At 44.8% G+C, this 24,457-nt stretch overlaps 1 protein-coding gene across 1 annotated transcript in view; it reads right to left on the reverse strand.

Moving 5' to 3' along the window:
- Positions 1–22,013, reverse strand: part of SLC16A12 (solute carrier family 16 member 12) — a 78,232-nt gene extending 56,219 nt beyond the window's left edge. The window contains 1 exon segment of the mRNA XM_042908806.1: positions 21,939–22,013. The gene's annotated coding sequence lies outside the window, so the exon portion shown is untranslated.
- Between the last annotated feature and the right edge of the window lie 2,444 nt (positions 22,014–24,457).

Raw genomic sequence — 24,457 nt, forward strand, 5'->3', positions numbered from 1 at the left:
CAAAACAACCAAAAGAAGGTCCCCACAAAAGGTCATTGGTAATTGATTAAAACACCCAATTACAAGTACAGAGAGCTTTAACTGAAGCCTCTCCTTATACCCGTCCCTGGCTCCCTCTCCACCCCTAAAAAAAAACAAGCAGAAAGCCATCCTTTCAGCTACCACATCAACAAATACAGTAAGCAAAAAAAAGGAATAAATTATATTACTGTAAACTGGACAGCCCTTATTTTCATAAAGGTAGTAATTTGCTCCATGAAAGCTTTTCTTTTGGTTCTTTCTGAACTGGTACATATGCAACCCTCACTGCTTTTTAAGCCGACACAGAGTCAATCTTGTGATGTATGAGCCTTGAAACTCTTTGGAAAATTACAGAGCGTATAATTCACAGAATAGGAAGAAAGTAACTTTCCCTTCCATTTGCAATCAGTTAAGACGACCGGCCCAAACCTTGCTGAGTAAACACCCCCAAAAAAGAGATTTCTTTGTGCTAAAAATCCAAATGGGGGAGGAAGTGGCCTGGGGCACCAGAAAGCCATAGGCTGACACCTGGTTATAATAGTTTCCTGCATCTCATCCAATGCCAAGAAAACCTGGTTCTGCTTCACTGGGCAGAGGAATGAGCAGCAGCCGGGCCCCAAGCACTGGAGCATCCGTGGATGGCCTCAACGTGAAGAGTGGCAACATGACAGGGGCAGCCTCAAGTCCAAAATCAGCAAGTATGAGGACCCACGTGAGCGCTGCACAGCCAGAGGCAAACAAGTTGCTGCCAACGTCTGAACTGATAAACCTTGACTCTGAGTTTCAGGCATTTTTAATTACACGTATTATACATCCTTAATGCAGAAAAAGGAGAGCACAGAGCAAAAGGAGAACAATCGTCTACAAAGATGACAAAAATCATCTACATCCTGCCACCCAATAGGTACTGTTTTGATTTGGAGTAAATCCTTTGGAGAATTTTTTTTTTCTATATCATGTATGCCTGTCAATACATCTTTTTAAAAACAACACTGAGACTTCATATCCATTACAATGGCGACTATAAAAAACAAAAACAAAACCCCGAAAATAACTGGTGCTAGCAAGGACACAGGGAAATTGGAAGCCTTGGGCACTGCTGGTGGGAATGTAAAATGGTGCAGCCTCTTTGGCTTTGCATGGTGGCTTTGCAAAATATTGGTGGCTTTGCAAAATATTAAAAATAGAATTATCCTATGACCGACCAGTTCCACTGCTGGGTATATGCCCAAAAGAAGTGAAAGCAGGGGCTCGAACAGGTATCTGTGCAGCTATCTTCACAGCAGCACTATTCGTAAGGGCCAAGAGGTAGAAGCAACTCAAGTGGCAAACAAAATAAAGTTTATGAACATCATGGAATATTACTCAGCCTTAAAAAGGAAGTTCTGACACATGTTGCAACACGGACGAACCCTGACGACATTATGCTAAGGGAAAGAAGCCAGCCACAAAGTGACAAATACATGACTCCACTTATGCGAGTCAAATTCATAGAAACACAAAGAATGGTGGTTATCAGGGGCTGGAGAGACAAAGAATGGGAAGTTATTGTTTAACGGGTATGGAGTTTCAGTTTGAAGCGATTAAAAAAAAAGTGTTCTGCAGATAGACGATGGTGATGGTTGCTTAACAATAGGAATGTACTTAATGTTATTGTACTCTTAAAAGGGTTAAAATGGTAAACTGTACATTACATATATTTCACCATACCTCAAAAAAAAATTCAAAACTGGGGTGCCTGGGTGGCTCAGTTGGTCGAGTGTCTGACTCTTGATTTCTGCTCAGGTCACGATCCCAGGGTGGTAGCATCAAGCCCCGCGTAGGGCCCTGCACTGAGCATGGAGCTTGCTTAAGATTCTCATTCTCTCTCTCTCTCTCTCTCTCTCTCTCTCTCCCCCCTCCCCGCACCTCTTCCCCACTTATGTTCTTGCTCTTTCTCAAAAAAAAAAAAAAATCCAAAACTGTAATCATTTTATCTGTACTTTGTTCTTTTCATTTAGTTTGACATCATGAATGTTAATAAATGTACTCTGATCATTGTAATGGCTGCAAAGTATTTGTGTGAATTTACTATAATTAATGTCACCAATCCTCTGTTGTCGGACAGTTGCATTGCCTCTGACTTTTCTTGTCCCAAAAAGATGTTGGATGATTCAATCATGTGACATATCAGGTCACACTACATTCCCAGGGAACCCTACCTAGGGTCATTCACAAATATTCTGGAAAGCTTGCACTTCACTCAAGAGAACTTGCTGTTTGCTCACCATTAAAAATATTTATTAAGTCCTAGTACCTTTAATATGTTACAGTTAGTAACAAATATAATGAATAATACTAATTAAAAATATTTATTAAGTACCTGTATACTTTCAAGTTTACTACAGAGGGAAAAAGCTAGACAAGGTACGAATTGAACATGATACCCTGGGCAATATTCAAAATATTTAGCAAAGGCTGTTAGCTGCACGGATCACTCAGAGGAGAGGCCAGCTGAACAATGGGGTCAGCCGGATCAGAGCATATTGCCTATTAGATTAGCTCTCTTAACCCCAAAGAAACCATTTAACCAGGAGTATGAGGTTAAACGGAAGTTCTAAAGTAAAAGTTTCTGAAGACGGGCACCTGGGTGGCTGGGTTGGTTGAGTGTCTGACATCGGCCCAGGGCGTGATCTTGCAGTTTGTGAGCCTGGGTCCCGTATCGGGCTTGCTGCTCTCCGTGCATAGCCACTTCAGATCTGCTGTCCCCCTCTCTCTGTCCTTCCTCCACTCGCATTCTCTCTCTCCCCAAAATCAACAAAACATTAAAAAACAATTTTGTTTAAGTTTTTGAAGAGCCCCTGTATTTTATTGGTTGCCCAAAGGAATAGGTGCTTATTTGGAAAAAGAGGAGCAAAGCTCTAGACAGGGAACATTTGCTATCCCTATGGGACTGGTCTAGGGCCCAGGGGAGAGGTCTGGTGTCCACATGTACACAGGTGCTGGGGAGCACCCTTGGTCACTGAGACGTTAAAGAGTAGGCCCTTCAGACTTCTGTGAGTGTCTCCTGTTAAAGGCAGATTCAGATTCGGCAGGTCTGAGGTGGAGCCTGAGATCCGAATTTCTGACAAACTCACAAGTGAGGCCTATGTGCTGGTCCACAGACCCCAATTTGAGGAGTGAGGTGTCCTGACGGTAGGTGGAAGAGAAGAGAGAGTAAAGAGAGAGAGAGCAGGAATCTGAGGAATCTCAATCTCTCAAGGAGGGTCAGGAGAAGTAGAGGTTGCAAGGAAATTGAGAAAGGTAAAGATAAATCCAGGAGAGCACGGGGTCAGAGGTCAAAGAAGAAAGGAACAGCATTATCAACCCTACTGGCAGATCAGGTAAGACTCTAAAAAGAGGCACTTGAGCCTGTCCTAGTCCACTCGGGCTGTCGTAACAATATACCACAGTTGTGGAGGCGGGAAGTCGGAGGCCAGGGTGCCAGCATGGTGGGGCTCTGGTGAGAGCTCTCCTCCTGGGGTTGGCAGTGGGCTGAATTCTGGCTGTGTGCTCACATGGCCTCTCCTCAGCCCTCCCCGTTCTTCCTCTTCTTCTAAGGACACTAATCTCATCATGGGGCTCCACCTTCACAACTTCACTTAAACTTAACACCTTAAAGGCCCCACCTTCTAAGACCACCCCATTGCAGGTTGGGGCTTCGACATACGCAGGGGAGACACAAACGTTGGGCTCCCAACAGTGCCCACTGGACTTTGTGTAGATGTAAAGATGCCCATGAGGCGTTTGGCAGCCATTTCAGTGGGTAATGGGATTACTTGAGGGCACACAGATTCGTGGTAACAACCCAAGACCACTTCTGTAATACAATGTCGGGACTCTCAGGTCCCCCCAGTGGAACATGCCCAAGGCCGGGACTGCTGAGACACTGGCGTGGCAAAAATCACTGCCTCCGGGCTCAGCACAGCACCCCCCACATGCAAGGCAAGCAGGAGCTCCTGGGTACACACGCCAAGAAGTTCCTGAGACAGGAATCCGGGCCACAGCCGTTCACATCCTTAATACCCATTAAATTGCTAAAGACAATCTCCCAGGCACTGAAGGCTGAACAGAACAGAGGACTCTAATCCCTGCCAGTGGCCAGCGTTTTCTCTCTCCCAAACTATCAATTTCGCCTCACTTTGCAGACCCAGCAGAAGTTCCATCTGCAAAAATGAGATAAGAGCAGTCACAAATGCTCCTTATCCCCATTTTCCCACAAGAAGCTCAAAGAAAAGGCACATGGTTTCTGAGGTCCAATCTCTCAAGCGTGTTATTCTAGTGACCTCATCAGAGTCACACGGCTCCCGGTGGGTGGGCGTGGGGGTGGGGGGAGCTCCCAGCGCAGGGGAGCCCTGAGGGAGCTGGGGTGGTTGTCAACGGCACTAGGGCATCACCAATTAACACAATCCATGCAAGGACAGATGGCCTTTTTCCCAATGCTCTATTTTCAATTCAGTAGCAAAACTAGAACGAAATAGACCAGGGGCTGCCTTGTAGAGCCAAAAGTATTTTATAATTATGGTTATTTGGCAAATTAAGGCAACAGAATGAGCAGAATGCCAAAAATTAGCCACCTCAACGTCCATTGTAATTACAAGAATCTCACTTATCCAGAAACATCAGCTACGTGAAAAGGGCCTCCAGGCAAACAAAGCTGGGATCTGGGCAGTTTGATTACAGGAACACACCAATGTGTCTGACTCATTGGCTTTTACTCTAGAGAGAAGTCTAACTGGCTTGGTTATTTGTTTTTCAAGGCAGTGACAAATTAGAATGTAAACTCCAGAAGGGCAGGGATTTCTGTCAGCCTTGTTGGCTGATATATCCCTGGCACGAAGAACAGAACTTGAGGATCTGTCCAATGGCGAAAGAATGTTTTCCTCAATTTGGCGACAGCCCGCTCCTTCCCTATTAGGTCAAGACTCAGCTACTTCACGCTTGAGTTCCCAAAGAGGGGCGATTTTGCAACCCCTGGTTTAACTGCCATGACCGACCATTTCCTTGTGAACGGATACTGTAAATAACTGGTAAGATTTCTTTTGGAATAGATGTATTCTCTCTGTGATCTTGTTTCCAGGAGTTATTTGCTCTGCACCCTGTTTTTTACCTGGCAAGGTGACTGCCTACCTTGTTTCCTACTAGATTATAAACTCCTCCAAACTTGTAATTAGGGCAGCTTGGTTGAATCAAGCTGGAAGGGGAAATTTAGTTCAGTGTCTACCAGTCTTCACTATTGGAAGGTTCTCAAACTGAACTCCACTGGGACAGGAAGAGAGTAATAGTTTTTAATCCCCTCCTATTAATTGGCAAATCACAGGAACTAAGTGGCACTGTAATTTCCCATTTGAATTTTAGCACTTCTTTTGGGTTAACATTCTGTCCAAGGTACGAGACTTTGGGGGCCAACTGATATTTCCAATAAGGGTGAGGAACCCCCTAAATCGATGATAGGCAAATAGTTCTTGCCAAGGCCTAATTCGAGAAAAATTCAAGGGTTTAAGAGTCTTTTTAAGGTTTATTTAATGTTATTTATTTATTTTTGAAAGAGAGAGTGGGAGCGGGGGAGGGGTGGAGATACAGGGGGACAGAAGATCCTAAGTGGGTTCTGCATCCTCAGCAGCAAGCCCAGTGAGGCTCAAATTCACGAACCATGAACCATGAACCATGAACCGAAGTAGGACATTCAACCCACTGAGCCACCCAAGCGCGCCAAGAGCCATGTTTTAAAAATTCAAAATGAAAATAGCTTCTTGAGTCCTACTGGTGGAAGGGGGAGATTAGAAAATGTAAAATGTAAACTTGATTCACTCACAATGTAGAATTTAAGAAACAAACAAGCAAGGGGGGACAGGGTAGGAGACAAGACAAGGAACAGATTCCTTTTTTTCTTTTTTTTAGTTTTTATTTATTTTTGAGAGAGAGACAGAGCATCAGCAGAGGAAGGGCAGAGAGAGAGGGAGACACAGAATCTGAAGCAGGCTCCAGGCTCTGAGCTGTCACAGCACAGAGTCTGATGCAGGGCTCACACTCACGAACTGTGAGATCATGACCTGAGCCGAAGTTGGCATTCAACCAACTGAGCCACCCAGGTGCCCCCCCCCCTTTTTTTTTTAACATTTATTTATTTATTTTTGAGAGAGAGAGAGAGAGAGAAACACAAGAGGGGAGGGGCAGAGAGAGAGGGAGACACAGAATCTAAAGCAGACTCCAGGCTCTGAGCCATCAGCACAGACATGGGACTCAAACCCACAAACTGTGAGATCATGACCTGTGACCTGAAGTCAGAGGCTTAACCGCTTAACCAACTTAGCCACTCAGGCACCCCAAGAAACAGATACTTAACTATAGAGAGCACACTGATGGTTGCCAGAGGGGAGATGAGTGGGGCTGGGGGGTTTAAGGCGTGTGCTTGCCCACACTGGTAACATATGGAGGTGCTGAATCACTATACTGAACACCTGAAACTAAGCACTATATGTTAACTATACTAGAATTGAAATAAAATAATAAAAAATAACATAAGCCTCAGATATGAGAGAAGGTGGGGGAAGCAGTATGCCCTTTTGTTCCCTTCTGTGAAGTCTGAATTATTTTAGAGGTAGTTTTGAAAATTCAAATCTGGAAAAAGAAAACAAAAAAAGCAAATAAAGAAGGTGCCATTTGAATGTAGAAAGACCTGGTTTGAATGTAGAAAGACCGGGCTTTCCCACTGACTTGCTGTGTAACCAACCAGGTAGGAGTGGCCTCCTGGGGCTCCAGTGTCCTACGGGCTACATAGGGTTGTCCTGGGCCCTCCCTCAAACCACTTAGTTGCTGCCACGGCACTCTCTGTGTCCCCTCCAGCCCTGGTCACACTGTGTGCTCTGTTGAGAGTCCCCTGCAAGGTCCCACTCTTTTGCTTTTTCCTATTATCCCACTCAACACACTAGTGTGAAAAACTAGCTGAGGAAATGTACAAAGAGCAAAATACACATACAAATTGGCCATGGTTGCAATTATGATTTTTTAAAAATCTATTTAAGAATAGCAGTGGTTTCTTCCCCTGACTTTCCATTGGCTACGTAGCTTCATTCCTCAATAGATCTGGTGGGGTAGGAAGAATTGGGGAGAGAAGTATTTTAGGAACCGTTGAGAGAATTACAGGGGAAGTCAAGTCATCCGAATGGAAGTCGTTCTATTTGCACCACAACACCAAAATAGATTTTCCATATTCATACTGCATCAGCAAAAAATCACAGTATATCTCTTCATTTTCCCCATCAATTTGCTCACATATTGTCTAAGAGTATAGCAGAGCTCCCAGCATGAGGGCCAGAACTACGAATAAAAAGCAGATGTGCATCAAAGATAGCCCTGCAGGGAGTCTATTTGCATGCAGATCAAGAAGCCTCAAGAGCAGCAACTCACACACTAAGGAAAGGATAAATCAAGATGGAGAAGTTTAGTTTCTCCCCAGGACGTTAGGAACTAATGGGGAGGAACTGACATAGGCGGGACCCCCTCAAAATCCAGTAGGGGCTGAGCCACAGTAACACTGTTTTTATTATAATTGCAAGGGGGGACCTGGGAAAATGTAAGTTGTATGGTATTAGAACAGTTCAGATTTTCTGGAAATACCTTATGATCCCGGGCATATAAAACACCGTAGAATGAGAAAACACATGATCCCCAAGTAACACTACAAGTGTGCCGGGGCGCCTGGGGGGGCTCAGTCCGTCGTTAAGCGTCTGACTTCGGCTCAGGTCATGATCTCACGGTTCGTGAGTTCGAGCCCTGCATCAGGTTCACTGCTGTCCGTGCAGAGTCTGCTTCGGATCCTCTGTCCCCTTCTCTCTCTGCCCCTCCCTCACTTGCTCTCACTCTCTCAAAAATAAACAAACATTAAAAAACAAAACAAAACACTACAAGTGTGCCATTTTCACCATTCAAAAACCTTCCGTGAACCAATCACGCAATCTGTATAAAAAGTTCAGACCCTCTGACCCAGATTCTCCTTCAGGGAAACTATCTGAAGGACACAAAACCAAAATATGAAAAAAGTTCACTTTGCAATGATGTTCACAGCAGGGCAATTTGCAACATCAAAAAACCGATGCCCCACCACCTACAGACTTCATTACCTGAGGATCTCATGACCACTAAGCCTCAGTACAAATACAAAATAAGGCTTGACCTCATGAGGCTCAGATGAGGCAGCACAGACAAGCACCTAATAAACACTTATAAATCCCTCTATTTCAAGAGCAGAAACATGCAAACGCTTATAAAAGAAAAGCATCAAAAGCACATGCACACCTGTGTGCGGCAAATCCCCGGTGCAGGGAGCCCTGCACTAGTTAGCCGAAGGCCATCAGTGGCAGAAAACAGAGCAGTTGTCAGAGGTACCACAAACCAGCTGCCACTTCTCAGTCACGCAGTCCAAAAAACTGAAATCCGTACATGAAACAGAGCACCGCACCCCCCCTTCTCTGTCCCTAGCTTTACTGTTCCAGATCTCAGCTTAACAGAGATCAGAAATAAAGCACTTAGGAGAATGCCTTGAGTATAATGGTTGCTCAATCTGTGTTTAGTGAGTAATAAAGAAAATGCATTAAATGCCTTCTGCAAGTGCCTGGAACATGTAAGTGCTCAGTAAATGAAACTGTTATCCTTATTATCATCAACATTATTATTAAATGAAAAATTAGCATTTGTATAGCTCCTTAAAGTTTATATAAAGTGTTTTCGAGTCCCACAGTGATCCTGTAAGAGAAAACAGAAGCTCACTGAATAATTTGTCCAAGTCCTTACTGCCAGCAAATGTTGACTTGGGGACTTGACGGTCCTCCAAGGCCCCTTCCCCTTGAGGAGGCTGGAATTTTATAATAATGGCCTCAAGCCTCCTCTCTATCATGGACGTGATTCCCAACATCCAGTCCATCCCAAGTGGTTAATCAAGAATTATAGCAATCCTGTTCCGCCAGCCAGTCATGGACTGATTTAAGGAAAGGGCAGTGACCCAAACTTTGCCAGTGACAACAAAGTCTTTCGGGAGCTTCTTGGAAAGATTTCATCACTACTGAGCAGACATGAAAGATTCTGTCGCTCCCCTTCCATGTGGCCCTTCAAACAACCGTAGCCATCTGAGGACCATGGCAGGGGCAGAGCCAAGAGAATCACAGAGAACTAAAGTCAGAGCCCAGACATTTCTGCTCCTGGACTTTCCACCACACAAAGAATCCTTTTCCTTACCAGTGAAGCCAGGCCAGGTTGGAGTTTCCATTCTTATACCCCCAAACTGCCCACCTGATATACTCTCTACAAACGCCATTTACACATCGGGCCCAGCACACGTGTCCTGTCCCCCGTGCAGTAGCCCCAGATCCTCACATGTGGGTATTCTAAGTTTACATCAGATCTAATTTTGACTTCCAAAATCCTGAATGGGCAGAGGAGGAAAGCAGACAGTGGTATGCACAGCTGTACAAAGGGAATGCATATTGCTGGTTCCCATCACATGGCTAACTATAGAAACAAAGACACCACACTGAGTCCCACTCAAGTTTCTGGCCCCTCTCCCATGACCCCCACCCCCACAAATCACAACAAAGCTCGGCAGCTGGAAGCCTGATGATCCCCAGTTGCTTCCCCGCCCACAGAGTGCTGTACTGCACACTACCAGAGAAAAGGAAGAGGAGGGAGAAGGAAGAGGAAGAGGGGGTTTCGTGAGAGCACGCAGTCCTTTCTTGGCAGGTTGATAAGGACGATTTGGCAAAAGCATCAGAAGTTACTTGTGAAATGTGTTGTTTTGCCAACCGGTACTTGCAAATTAGTTTTTCAAAAACGACAGTGCAAAATAGAAGCTATTCAACTGTCTTTTGACAATGTTCTATTGAGATCGAGTGATATTTATTGCATGCCAGATATCAGTCAACCTTCTGTATCTTTCCCTAGAACTGTAACATACTTGTCTACAGCTTTCTAAAGTCCAGACCAGTGCACGGGGCTAGTGGGCACCATCTTCCAACAAGAGAAAGGATCTAGTCAACATGTCCCCAACATCTTGGCTGATCTCAGCCTCAACCTTGAGCTCATCACAACCCTTAAGATTCACCTCCATTCGATAAAGAAGGTGTGGAGTATTCTCGGCAGTATTACCGTACTGGAGTATTACTACGTGGATGGAACCAGAGGTGTTATGCTATGCGAAATTAGCCAGTCAGAGAAAGACAAATATCATATGACTTCGGTCATATGAGGACTTTGAGACAAAACAGATGAACATAAGGGAAGGGAAGCAAAAATCATATAAAAACAGGGAGGGGGACAAAACATAAGAGACTCTTAAATATGGAAAACAGAGGGTTACTGGAGGGGTTGTGAGGGGTGGGGGACGGGCTAAATGGGTAAGGGGCATTAAGGAATCTACTCCTGAAATCATTGTTGCACTATAGGCTAACTAACTTGGATGCAAATTAAAAAAGATAAAGTTAAAAAAAAAAAGATTCACTTCCATTTAATTTAGCCGTGTACTCCCCAAGCCACATCATCAATCATCACCTGTGCTAATCCTCACTTCTGGAATCTACAGTTGTTGTGAGATGTCAGTATCCCTCCCAAACCCCAGGCTTCTATCCAACAGCAATTCCCTAACTCCTACTGCACCGAGTTTCCAACCTCCCTGAGCGCCCACGTCCCTGGTTTCTCCATTTTCTCCCATTTCCTCAGCTTGTCCCGCTCCTTAGAGGCTAGAGCTCATTCCCTGTTATGTCACTTGCTCTTTTTCTGACACCCCCACTCCTGCCAAACCACCAATCCCCAATTTTGAATCAATTCAGAGCATCCAAACTTGTCCGTTCCTATAACTGGTAAGGCAAGTTTCGCTAGAGGAAATCTCTCACCCTTGCAAATTCAATGGCACAGTTATGATTTCCAACACGTAAACTAAGCGCTCAAAGTGACTCAGCAACACTATCAGCACCTGCTCCATCTGCACAATGGTTCTTCAAAATCTTAAGTACTCCATGTACCCCTCAGCAGGATGGCAAACAGCTTGAGGGGCTTCTTGGTTCTGTGTCTTAGCAGCTGTACAACCTCAGCAAGATGCTGAACCCCTCCCGGCTTCAGTTGTCTTGTTTTTAAAATTGGGATAACAACTCCCTCCTCACATGATGGTTGCAAGAACTCAGAGAGTTAACACGTGTAAAGTAGCCGTAACAATGCTTAGAACATATAAACTGTCCCAAAAATGCTGTTACTATTTTATAGGGAAAATGGGGGCTGCTTTTACTCCATTTTTCCCCTTCTGCTTATTCCTCCAGTTCATCCCTATCCACACACATCCTTGATCCCTTTTGTTCCTTTCAAAAGAAAGACATGTCCTTTTATATTTTTCAGGTTAGTATCCCCTCTTCTAGTTTCTATATTTTGAACCTAGACTTTTATACTGGATCCTCTTTAGCCTACACATTTACTCAAGTATGTCTCATCTTGAAAGCAGGAAGGAGAAATGTGAGGGGGAAAGAAGGGAAGAGAAGACAAGGGAAGAAACCCCCCTCCAACGGTGCCACCTTCCCAGGTGCCCCCAGTGACTTTTGTCCCTTCACAAACCCAGCCTCTTAATGATCTGTCTGCACTGTCTCCTCATCCCTCTTCTCACTCCCTCCTCAATGGAATAGAATTTGGCTTCTGCCTCCCCTACATACTGCTCACACCGTGTCAGACATCGTCACCAATGACTCCTAATTGCCAATGGTAACTCTGCCATCCATAATTCATTGACCTCTCAGCAGCATTTGGCACTCTGTCATTGTTGAAACTCTTCCTTGAATTTCCATGACAGGAGTCTCCCCTGTGTATCCTTCTTCCCTACATACCCATGCTTATTTTCTTTTGCTAGATCCTTCTTCCTCTGACCACTCATTCGATGGTGTGTCATTTATTCATTCATCCAACAAACACTACTGAACTCTTACCATGTCTCAGGCACCGTGACAAACGCTGGGACAAGTAAGGCAGGCACAGCTGAAGCACAAGTCCAGAAGGCACTATTCACCGTGAGACGCAACTACTCAGACACGTGAGTGGCACTTTCTGGAACTGTGCAAGGATTTTTATCTTTGATCCATCTCACATCTCTCTATAACCACTCTCCTTGGGTGCTTACTTCCACACACAGGACTTAAACCGTGAACAATGGCAGTGACACTGTAAAGAAGACATAGTCTCTGCCCTCACCGTTGGGCTAGTGAAAAAGATCAACATGTAACTAGAGTGGAAAAAGAAAGGCACGATGACCAAGAGGTGCCCTGGGTATAACACGAACGAACACACCCCAGTTATCCTCCACAATTTTTGGACCCATTTCACACGTCATTCTTTATGTGCTCCTCGGGTAATTACATTCAATTATGTCTTGTTCATCCAATCCTGTCATGCTCAACTGAGCCTATTGGCTGGTGATGCCCACCTTCTGGATTGCTTGCCCAGATTATCAAATTGCCTAACCAGACATCTCCACCACATCCCTATAAGGGCAGCAAGCACGGAGAATAGAAATATGAATAAAGCAGAAGTCTTACATGAGGCATTAACCTTACTTCCCATCTGTACCATTTCAACAGGCCCCCAGTTTGTCACCCTCTGGGACCTTTCTTCAAGCCTCATTCAGACATATATGTTTGAAACACAAGCTAATTTTATCACCCAACCCCCATTCCTACCCCACCCCCCTGTTTAAAGGCCTCCAAGGACTACTCTTAGCAGCTAAAGCAAAACTGAAACTCAGTGGTGTGGTACACAAAGACCCTAAATGATCTGGCTCCTGCCAGTTCTTCTGGTCCTATCTAGCATCTAGCCATATGCATACACTGTAGGTCCGCCATACCTAACCGCCCTGAAGTCCCATCCACAGTGTGACTTTCCCACCCCAGTGCCTTTGTACGTATTGTGCCTGCACCTGTTGTTTGCCTCATGAATTTCTACCCTTCCTTAATGCTTTGATCAACCTAGGCAGCATGAAGTGTCTCTGGCTCTGAACCAGGTAGCAGGTGGTCTTTAGGGGACTCTTCTCAATGCCGTGACTATTTGTCCACACATCCGGATCCCCTAGGAGATTGTAAGCCTTTGGATAAAATCCTCTCTATTCTCTGTGGGCCTTCAGCACCTGACACAAGTACCTAGCACATGCTGGGTACTCAGCACACACTTGCCTGAGGAAGCGGTAAACTCACTGAGTTATTTTAACATTACTTAATCCCAATATGTTTTTTATTAGGGGCTTTAAAAGTAATGAATTCTATTTCATCTAATTCAAATGTCTCTTCCCAGCTTAAAAACTATTAAAATTTTAAAAACCCAAACTGACGTATTACCTTAACGTTGCCTGTATATGCCACCCATTAGGTATACCATCATGCAAGAGTTTATGAAGAAAGCAGAATGTGCCAGAACAATTCCAAGATGCTGATTTGGATGCAGCAGTTATTCAGTGTCATTTGAAATGTTAATTAGACCTTCACCTCTAATAAAATTAGAATATATGGTTTTCTGCACTTTATCTTTTTTGAGTGGGGAAGAAGTCAACCAAAAGAAGTAGAAATGACAGGAAATAAATGTGTGGTGCTTAATTTTTTTGATACAACGACCAATCTCCTTATTGTTGGAACCCCCTAACTATTAAGCAAAATATTTTTGCCAGTATCTTATTTATGAACATTTATTTATTCTTTACCATGGTACTTTGAGCTTTTTCTAAGAGGGTTCATGAGTTTATAAATTATGTTAATACACTGTTGCCTGTTGAGACTTGTAAGTAAATGTGCCAAACAGCTGGCCAGCACTGAAGGCAGGGTCTGTGTCAATGAAACAGAATGAAGCTTCAGACCCTTTGGAATGCAGACTCACCCTGGGGCTTCAGTGGGACCTTACCCAGAGCCTAGCAGTCACCACTCTCGTTCCAGAGGGGAGAATGAAGAGGCAATTTCTGGATTTTAGAAGTCAAGAAACCATAATGCTTCTTAACAAATCATTGTATGCCAAAAATACTGCAATGGCTCTCTCACTACCAAATCCATGAGGCAATCACTCAAGTTTATCTTCTTGTTCTGCTCATCAACACACACGCGGAAGGAGCCCTCTAGGTGGGGCACTTGGGTGGTTCAGTCATTTGAGTGTCCAACTCTTGATTTTGGCTCAGGTCATGATCCCAGGGTTGTGGGATCACGCCCCACGTTGGGATCCACACTGAGTGTGGAGCTTAAGATATTCTCTCTCTCTCTCTCTCTCTCTCTCTCTCTCTCTCTCTCTCTCTCTCTCCCCCCTCCCTGCCGCCTCTCCTCTGCTTGCACATGTGTGTACTCTCTCTAAAATTTAAAAAAAAAAAAAAAAAAAAAGAATAAGCCCTCTAGGATGTAGGGTATTCAAAGAAACAGAAAACATCCTTGGATGGTTTCCACAGTCTATGTGCTCTGACCTCATCCCCTACCCCCACCCACACACATAGACAGTCATACTCCAACTCTTTTGACAGTTATGCCCAAGTATACGTGGGGAAATGGCAAAGTAAAGAGGAAACTCCATTGACCAAAATGTGACTACAGAGGGTACCTGACCCAGAACAGCCATTCCTCGGGATTTCATCTTTGACTCACCTCATGTCTCTCTATAGACGCTCTCCTTGGGCGATTACTTCCATACATGCGGGACTTAAACTGAGTCTCTACGCAGATAACTCCCAATCTATGCTTCTTGCCCAGAATATCTAACTGCTCATTTGGCTGTCTGTCTGCACAGGCACAGAGGATATAAAGTTAGTAAGACCAAGGTCTTCCCATGCTTTTTCAACACAGGTGCACAGTAGCAGTTAGAAACAATAAGGAGCTTCCAGAATGACACAAACCAAATTTGGCAGGGTTGCAGAAGCAGAAACTTGCAAACACGTGGCCTAATCATTTACAAACTTGTTTTCACCAAGAAAGCCTTTGTTCAGATAAAATCTGACTTGGAAATCCAAAATGCAAAACCAAGAATAGCACACCTGCTCAGGTTGCAGTCGAGACCACCGAAGGGAACCCCAAACTGGATGCAGGACATCCTTCCCCCTCATTGTCCCCATGCCCCATAACAGCCCCTGCGACTCCTTGAAACTCCCAGAAATCTGCAAAACACAGTTCAAAAATGACTGGCCAACATCCATGAAGGTGCTACTTTTAATACAAAAATCAACAGGGAAAGCACATTTGGGGACAGCTAACTGGTAACAGTGGGTGAGAATTCCCAACAGTATTAGAAATAAAATAAGAACAAATGTCATTAAACATAAAGTCAGTTCTAAGAAGTGCACTAGATCAGTGTCTTTCACAGTGTCTATCACCTTATCACATTTTCTCAAAGACAGTAAATCCTAATGGTAAGGAAAAACTTAAAAGTAGACACTATTTTTTTAAGTCACATAAGCCAAGGTTTAAGCTGCTTGCTTCTACGAGTCTTAGGTATTTCTTACATAGAAACCATGTATTTTCAAAATTTATTTTGATACAGTTAAACAAAAAGTATTCAGAAACAAGTTTGAACATTAAGATTCCTACCAACTTGAGGAAATGCGTAATAAACAAGGACACATCTTTAAGTTATTATAGAGGAAACCGATTGTTGTAGAAAAGGCCAAATTACTGTCCTCAAGAAAAACAATCACCAAAACATAAAACAAGTAGGGTGACTGATCAATTATTGGTTGGTTGACTGTAATAACACCAACTTGGTCGATTTGTTTTTGGGTTGTTTTTTGGGTTTTTTTTATGTTTTTTTGGGAGAGGGTGCGCAGACACATGTGAGCAGGGGGGAGGGGCAGAGGAGAGAGAGAGAAAATTTCAAGCAGGCTGTGTGCTCAGCGAGGAGCCCTAGGCAGGGCTCAATCTCACAACCCTGGGATTATGACCTGAGCCAAAATCAAGAGTTGCATGCTTAACTGACTTGGCCACCCAGGCACCCCTTGATTTGGTTATTCTGACATTGTACAGACATAAGCTCAGTGAATTCCTCCCACAGGAGGAAAATCAGTGAAAATTCATTCGACCATTGGGAAAGCTTCCCATATACTGAGTGAGTACCATATAGAGAAATTGTAATACTAATTAAAAAGAAGAAAAAAGTCTCATGCTTAATATTTTCATCAAGTATGTTAAGAAATCATACTTTGTTTCAATAAAAATTGTTCTGAAAAAGTGTAAAATTATTAAGTATTATATACATCAGGTTCACAACCCTGCCTACACAGGAGGTTCACCAGGGGAGACTGAAAAACCACCAGTGCCCTGGCCCTAGCCCAGACCTAGTGAATCAGAATTTTTGAAGATGGGTCCTTGGCACAAATACTGTTTTTCCCTCCCAGGCGATTCTAATGTGAAGCTAGCACTGAGAACCATTGATACAGTCTTGAATCAAGTGACTGATCACTCAGTAGTCAGGCCTCAACCTGGACAAACCACTTTTCTTTTTAATTTCCTTAAGTAATCTCTACACCCAACTTGGGGCTCAAACTCATGACCCCAAGTTCAACAGTCGTGTGCTTTACCCACTGAGCCAGCCAGGTACCCCTGGGACAAACAACTTCTTTTTGATGGCAGTGATGCCCGTGAGTGGGCTTCCGCATTCGTGACCCGTTAATGATGATGGTCAAGATTGCTTTTTGCTAGTTGTCTGGTTGACCAACATCAGACTGAAGAAATAGCACTCTATTCTCCCTTCAAGCAGATCTAACTTAGTTGTGAGTGTGGGTTTGGGTTTTGTTTCTTTTTTTTTGGGGGTTTTTTTGGGGGGGGGGCAGTTCCTTCATGGGCTATGAATGCAGGTGTTTTGAAGTCACAAGTTTAGAACGATGAAATTACTATTTCAAGAAACACGACTGGTTTCAGTAGGTAAATATGAGCTTACTCCCGTGGAAAGTATTTCATCCAAAAAAAGTAAAATTACAAAAATAACACCCCTTGGCCTCCCAGATAATTAATTACAGCTTTAATCTGTAATGTGCTAAATAAACCAGAAAATGGTGGATTGTGCTCAGAAATATTTGAAAAATTATAAAGTTAACAAATATTTAAGTATTGGGGTGGTTAAGATTTTATGTGGCTACTCTGTTTACATATAGTAGTCATAAGATTTCTTGGGGGGAGATAGACGGTGACTTTTATGGGGATTTAAAGCTTGAAGACTAGGTTCAGGTCCCCTTTATAAATAGGAAGTAACTAACATTACATCCATAAGAGAGGCTTATAAACATGGAATTTCTCTCCAGCAGCAGAGGGATGAGCTATTTTCAAGATACACAGGTACTCTAAGAAACTGAAAAATTAAGACCTCTCTTAACTGGGGCAGTCAGAAGTCAGTAAAAGCAGAGTCAAAAAGTTGATACGACATATTTCAAACATCGTATTTCAACATTAGTCACATAAATACAAGCAAAATCACTCACTAACCTTTAGCTATCAGGTCACGACTGGAGTTCTGTGTTGCCTTCTTGGTGAAACCACACCCAGATTTCCTGCTTCTGTTTCTTAAAAGCACTTGTACCTTAAAGTCACTTGTGGAAAAACCTGAGTGCAAAATCTTTCTGGATTTGCTTTATTATAGTTTTCCAATCATTTATAGCTGTCGGTTCCATGCCTAAATAGTAGCAGCCTGTTTGCTGACTTTTCTTTCTCTATTTAGCTTCATTATCTTTGGGGGAGGAGGTTGAGATAAAATTTACTGTTTTAATCATTTTAAAGGCTACAGTTCGGTGCACTCACATACTACAAAGCCATCACCACTATCTAATTCTAGAACAAAGCCATCATCCCCAAAAGAAACCATGTAACCCTCACCAGTCACCCTCAACTTTCCCCACCCCCATAGCACGGCAACCACGAATCTACTTTTTGTTTCTGTGGATTTGCCTATTGTGGGCGTATCGTACAACATGTGGTCTTTTGTGTCTGGCTTCTCTCATTTAGCATAATGTTTTCATGGTTCAACCGTGTTGTAGCATGTGTTGACACTGTTTTTAAAAATAACTTACTTTTGGGACACCTGGGTGGCTCAGCAGATGAAGCGCTGGCTCAGGTCACGATCTCACAGTGCATGGATCCGAGCCCTGCATTGTCACTGTCAGTGTGGAGCCTGCTTGGGATTCTCTCTCTTTCCCTCTCTCTCTGCTCCTCCCCCCACCTGCACTTTCTCTCTCTCAAAAATAAATAAATAAACTTAAAAAAAAAACGACTTACTTTTATGCGCCTATACGCCAATCAATTTAGTTTTTATAGAAAAGGCATTCTTCGGCATTCCCATCTCTTCACTTTCTGTGACACTTCATTAAATTGCAAAATTACACTAGCAAGTGGTGCTGGAATAAACAGGACTATGAGCAAACGCCACTGTAAGCATACACCTGGGCTGATAAAAGCAAAGTACACCAGTTTCTTGCGATGATAGCTATGTGCCAGAGTGGCCCCTGTGCTCTGAGCAGCAACCAATAGGTGTTTCAGAGGGAAGGAGGGCACTGGCTAACCCGATGTGTTGTTTTAGTGTGGGTCAGTACTCCATTACCCAGGAGTATTGGGGGGGGGTGGGGAGGGGATGGCATGCAGAGGGGGTAGAAATGATAAGTGTTTATTACTTACTCATTAAGCAAAGAAGGAGCACATTAAATAATTAATTAATGGCGTGTAACTTCCTACCTGGCTACAGCAATTCATCCCATTCATGAGTGTGGAGTAAAAGAAGGGGTAAAGGAGACGGGTACCTGATGGGTGCCTGAAGTGGCGGGCGGATGAAGAAAATCAACTCATCTTGGGTGCCTAGCAGCTGTCAGAAATCGTGACTCTCCTCCAAGTGTTTCACAGAGACCACTTTCAAATAGGACATTGTTAGATAATGACACTTCCCGAAGTCCTTTGATGTGGAACAAATTAGAAACAGACAGAGAGAACATCTTTGTACTCGGAATCTCCCAACATCAAATGTGGATTTGGTTTTTCTCAATTCAATTATTATACCCCTTTAACGGGTGAGTTTTGAGATATACGACAAAGGTTCTCTCATAAGCAAATAGCTTCCAAATTAGCGATTTTTAAAAGCAAAGCAGTTGGTTAGGTAAGGAATGTATAAACAGCCCCAAAAGCTGCACTGAATACTTTTTTTGGCTGTATACGACTGAAAAACTGCCAAGTTCATTTTGATAAGCCTTCGTTAAAAACAATAAACATGCCTAAGCTTGCAAACCATGCCGTTTTGAAGAAAAAGCAAGTGAGAGAATTAGAAAATGCTTAAAACTGGAATGTCTGAATAAAAACTTCCCTGGTAACGGATTTACCAAGAAGTCACAACACTGTGTGGCCTATGGGATAGTCAGGGGGATGGGAGACAAATGTAAAGTGAGAAAAAAATGAAAGCAGAACACCATCTTCATAAATAAATAAGAAGCTATATCTTACAAACTAGTACAATTACAGTATGTAACCCTAACACGGGTACCCTAACACTACTGAGAAAACTAATCCTTCCACGCTTAAGTTTAATGTCACCAAGGCGGCGATATCCCTGCACTAAAGATAACGTAATTTAAGAGACTCCGAATGAACATCCATAAAATAACCAAAAGTGGGACTTGCTCTTCGTGAGTGTATAGGAGGGTATCGGTTTATAGAAGTCCAAGTAACTTCACTGAATTCGCTTCTTTCTTTTCAGTGATTATAAAATCAGCAGAATCATAGGACTGGAAGGAAGATAATCCGGAACATTTATGTCCATTTCCCTACTTTAGGCAAAACTGAAATTCTTTTTTTTTTTTTTTTTTTTCAAGTAGGCTCCACACCCAGCACAATGCAGGGCCTGAACCAACGACCTGGAGACCAAGACCTGAGCTGAGATCAATGGTCAGATGCTCAACCAACTGAACCACCCAGGTGCCCCTGAAATTCTCTTCTAGCTGCCAAACAAAATCTGGAAAAAATTCTCATGAATGAATTGTAACTTGAGCTCCGCAGGAACAACTTTCTTTGTTGTGTTCACTGATCTATCCCAAATGCCCAGAATATACCAGGCACATAGTAGGCATTATATAATGCAGCAGGTAAATATCTGTTAAATTGAACTAAACTGAAAAACATAAAAAAATGTGCAATGCATAAAACGCTAAATAAGTCAGCTTAAAGTTCCCGTCTCAGCTCTACAATATGGTCGTGGTGTTCCTTATAACACACAAATGATCAGGTTCGCTCCAATATCATACATTACACCTTTTACTCTAACCAATCATCGCCATCAGGAGCTGAGAATCAGAAGACGTTCCAGGGAGAAATGGTAAATTCAGTCCACCTGTTTTGATTGCTTTTCTTTTCTGGATGTTCACCTAGGACATATCTGCATATTCATCGTTGTTCAGGTAGAATGTAAATATTATTTTAAATTAAGGGTTCATTTTTTAAAATTGTACCCCAAATACAATTTGACTAAATCAACCTCTCGTTTATTTCAAAATCACACCAGTTAAAATAAATAAATAAGAAGAGGAAAATGATATGATCATAAGTGATTCCAGTATTATCATTGTAGTTCAAAATGCCTAGCGGCAATACGCTTTGAAAGTCGAAGAAAGTGGGAAGGAGAAGGCCTGGATTGTGGGCTTGGTTCCATCACCAGTTACCAGTAGGAGTTTAGCCAATCCTTGACCACCAGAATCTGAGCTTCCTGGCCTGCAAGGAGAAGGGTTTGAAGAGATGATCTCTAAAACCCTTAGCAATTTCCAAGATCCTGTGATTAGGTGAGGAAATCCCAGTCACTTAATTACTCCTTATTTAATCGTTTGTTTTCTTTAACAAACATACATTGAGCACCTTGGAAGGGTCAGACACCATGAGCCCAGTCGGGCGTGACACGGGGGGGGGCGAGACAAACTCTGCAGGGTCGGTTGATGATTTTAAAAGCTAGTGACCTCAGATACCTATGGAGACAGTGTATTTCTAACTTTGTCAGGCCTGAAGTCTTTTCTTCCTGGGTTAAGCTGGCTGCGCCTTCAGAGTACCCCGCTCTCAGCCAAGAAACAAGTTAAGTTGCACAAATGAGAAGCCCATCAGAATGGAATGGTTTAACCAGTGTTCTAGTAGGTTCCATCCGTCTCAACATTAAAAAAAAAAAAAAGTTATAAGATGGTCAAAAAGCTGGCCTGTGAAGACAGAAGGCTAACCAAATCGCCCCAGGTTTTACTGGGATCGTGCTTTAAAATTGTGCTTGCCAACACTTGACCCTGAGTCCGCACTACTTTCCTTGAGGACAAGAAACAGCTGAAAAATTAAATTCAATCAACTGAGGCTGGTGTGTTGTTAGTACACAGCCCACGAGGAATAAATATTATTACCCGGGGCAGACGAAGATTTAAAAAAAGACACTGAAAACCGAATCCAGCCGAAAAACGGTCTCTACTACATCGGGCAGTCCGCCTTTGGAAAGCACAGGAGATGGAGATCAAAGCCGCTTCCTCTCCAGCCACCTGCCCAGAAACTGCCGGAGCGCTGGCCCGACACCGACACCGACACGACGAGCGGGCACACGTCCGTCTCCTAACCCTACAGGCGTCCCGAGGGACCCGGGTTGGGGTGGGAGCTCCCGGAGCGAGGCTGGGCGCGGGGGGCCGCGGCAGCCGACGGAGCGCCCTCCGCCAGCTCCACCAAGCGCAGCCCGAGAGCCCCGCCGCGCAGGATGCCTGGGTCGACTGAGCCCCGCGCCGCCGGGGAACTGGGAGAAGAAGAGCCGAGGGGGCTCCGGGCGCCAGAGCCGCCGGCGGGAGGGTGCGCCCGGTGCAGCCCAGCGGGGCCGACCCCGGCGCCCCGCAGCCCGCCCAGGGCGCGCGAACCCCCTTCCGCCCGGCCCCGCCGCGTCCTCACCTCGCGTGGACCGCTGTATCCCGGGCCGCGGCGCGCGGACATGCCTCCGGGGCGCACCCACCCGGCCGTGGCCCTGCGCCGTGGCCCCCGTCCCGGGCCCCAGCCGCCGCGGTCCGCGCTTCCGAGGAGGGGCGGGGAGTGCTCGGGGCGGAGGCGCCGGCGGGGCTGGGGCCGGGGGCCCCGCGGGCAGCGCGGGAGGAGGAGAGCGCGGCCGGGAAGAGCCCAGCGCCCGCGTGCCGAAGCGCACGGGCAGGTTCAGCCCCCGCCGCGCCAGCTCCGCCGCGGACTCTGTCGGGCGGGCGAGAGGGGTTTATCACTGCGACCCGCTCTGCGCGCGGCGGCTTGGCGCGGGGTGAGGGGCGCGGGGGCGGAGGGACGCCTGGCGGTTATGTAACGGGTCGGCCCGCTGTGTTCCGAGCCAGCTCGCTCCAGGACTGCCCTACCCTCCCCGGGGTCCGCCGTGACCCTTAGCAGCCTTGCGGGCCCCTGACCTAGGCAAACAGAGGGGGCCCAGTGTTCTCAAACAGAACTTTTCCCTGCAGCGTCAGCGAGCAGGATCTCCAGGGGAAAATCGAGGGCTCCCTTAGACCATCTGGCACAGATCTGTATTCTGCCGGCCAGCGCTTCCCATTTCACAGCACCGGAAACTGAGGCCATTCGGGGCCTTGTCTCTTGGAGTTACGTGGACCTGGATTCAAGTCTCCTGAAAAGCTTGTGACCTTGCTCAAGTTAACTTAAGTCTCTGAGCCTCAAGTTTCTTCACCTGTGAAACAGGAATAATAATAGGGTCCACTTCCTGTGTTTGCCTAGAGGACCGAACGAAGGAGGCGCAGGTGCCCCGTGTGTAACTCGCCCCCAGTAGACGTTACTGCTGTTGATTATGTTGCGGTTCGCCCAGGTCCTCAAACTTCGCCTTGAAGGCGGCCGTCTCAAAGGCCTGAAGAAGCAGCTTCCCGAGCTTGCTCAGAGGTACCCCCACGTAAGGCAGATTCTAGGCTAACCTTTCTGGAACTCACTCGGGCAGAAGCAGGTTCCAGCTGCCAGTCTGATTCCAGCTTCTTGGGCTCTACACCGTTGCTACTCAACAACATCGTTGTCATCTGGGAGCTTGCTAGAAATGCAAAATCTCTGGCCCAACCCCGGCACCTCTAAATCGTAATCTCCATCTTCACAAGCATCCCTAAGTCATTTAGTCGGTTTCAGGAAGTTTCAGAAAGAGTTGGACTTTTTGGAAAATTTGAGAAGGGGACTGCAAAGTTACTGAGCAGTAGCCACACAGTACTTTAGGATATTTAAAAAACAGGCTAAGTCAAGTCCTTCCTCATTTTATCCTCTGGCTGTTTTGTTTCTTCTCCTTCCCGCAATCACCTGCTCTTTATAAATCTGAACTGACGTCCCATTTTCACTGCAAAAACCTCTGGGTTGCTTCTAAGTAATGATTAGCGAATCTATGTCTAAAACACAGGTAAGAATTAGAAAATATGGCTCGTAAAAGAATTCATTAGCATTGAAAATGGACTTCTAAACGTAGAGCTGGAGCGCCCTGAGCTCTGATCTGTGAAGGTCTTTAGGTTCAAGGCTTGAGGGCTTTTGCATTTCAGAACATTGTTTTCAGTGGCAAATAAGGCCCATTCTCCATTTAAGTAATGTAGGATGACCAGTTCTTATAAAAAGTTTTGGAGAATAGAAACAAACCTCACAGGCTTCCCTCTAACCAAAGTCATCACAGAGGCTCTAGCAAAGCCCAAAGCATGTATTTTGTTTATTTCATTAAATGCTGTGTGTTTGGGTTTGTTTTTGATTCTTGGAATGTTCAGATTGAGTCTGCCCGATGGTAGCTCTGGCAGAATGATTTCCGTCTTTTGCAAGTTGAGTAATTGCAGATTGTTGATGAGGTGGAGGGTAATGCTGCAGGCAGGGCCTGATTTGGAAAGGTCACGCCCATCTGCCTACGCAGGGCTGAGGCCATGCAGATGGGCCGTGTGGAAGAAGGGAAGATGGAAAGAGGAAAGGAATCTCCTTTCTCAGAGGCTGGGGGTTTGGAGTAGCTGGGGAAGGAAGGGGAGGAGAAAGACCTGTGTGCTTGCCCTGGAATCCAACCAGGGAGGAAAGGAAAAAGGCAGCATTTTTTCCTAAACAGTGCTACCTAATAGAACGTTCTTCCAGGGTGGGAATGTTCTGCATTTGCACGGTCCATACGGCTCTGAAATGTGGCTATTTACCACATTGCATAATTTTGATTAAAATGTAATTGAAATGCATTAATACAAACGTAATTAAAATGTAATTACATTTTTAGCTAAAATTCAGAGGTCTCGTGCGTGTGTGCTTGTGTTTGAGTGTCAGTCTGTTGCACTAACCAAGTTTCAAGCGCTCCACACGAACACCGGACAGCATATCAAGCTTTTCCTCAGCACAGAAAGTTTCAGTGTGCAGCAGATTTTGAGGAGGGAGTGAGCCCCGGTATTCCAGCTGTCCCAAATCCTTGTCAGAACCTCATCTGGCCTACGGTGGGTGGA

The sequence above is a fragment of the Panthera leo genome, chromosome D2 (genome assembly GCF_018350215.1).
Source record: "Panthera leo isolate Ple1 chromosome D2, P.leo_Ple1_pat1.1, whole genome shotgun sequence".
NCBI classification, from domain to species: Eukaryota; Metazoa; Chordata; class Mammalia; order Carnivora; family Felidae; genus Panthera; species Panthera leo.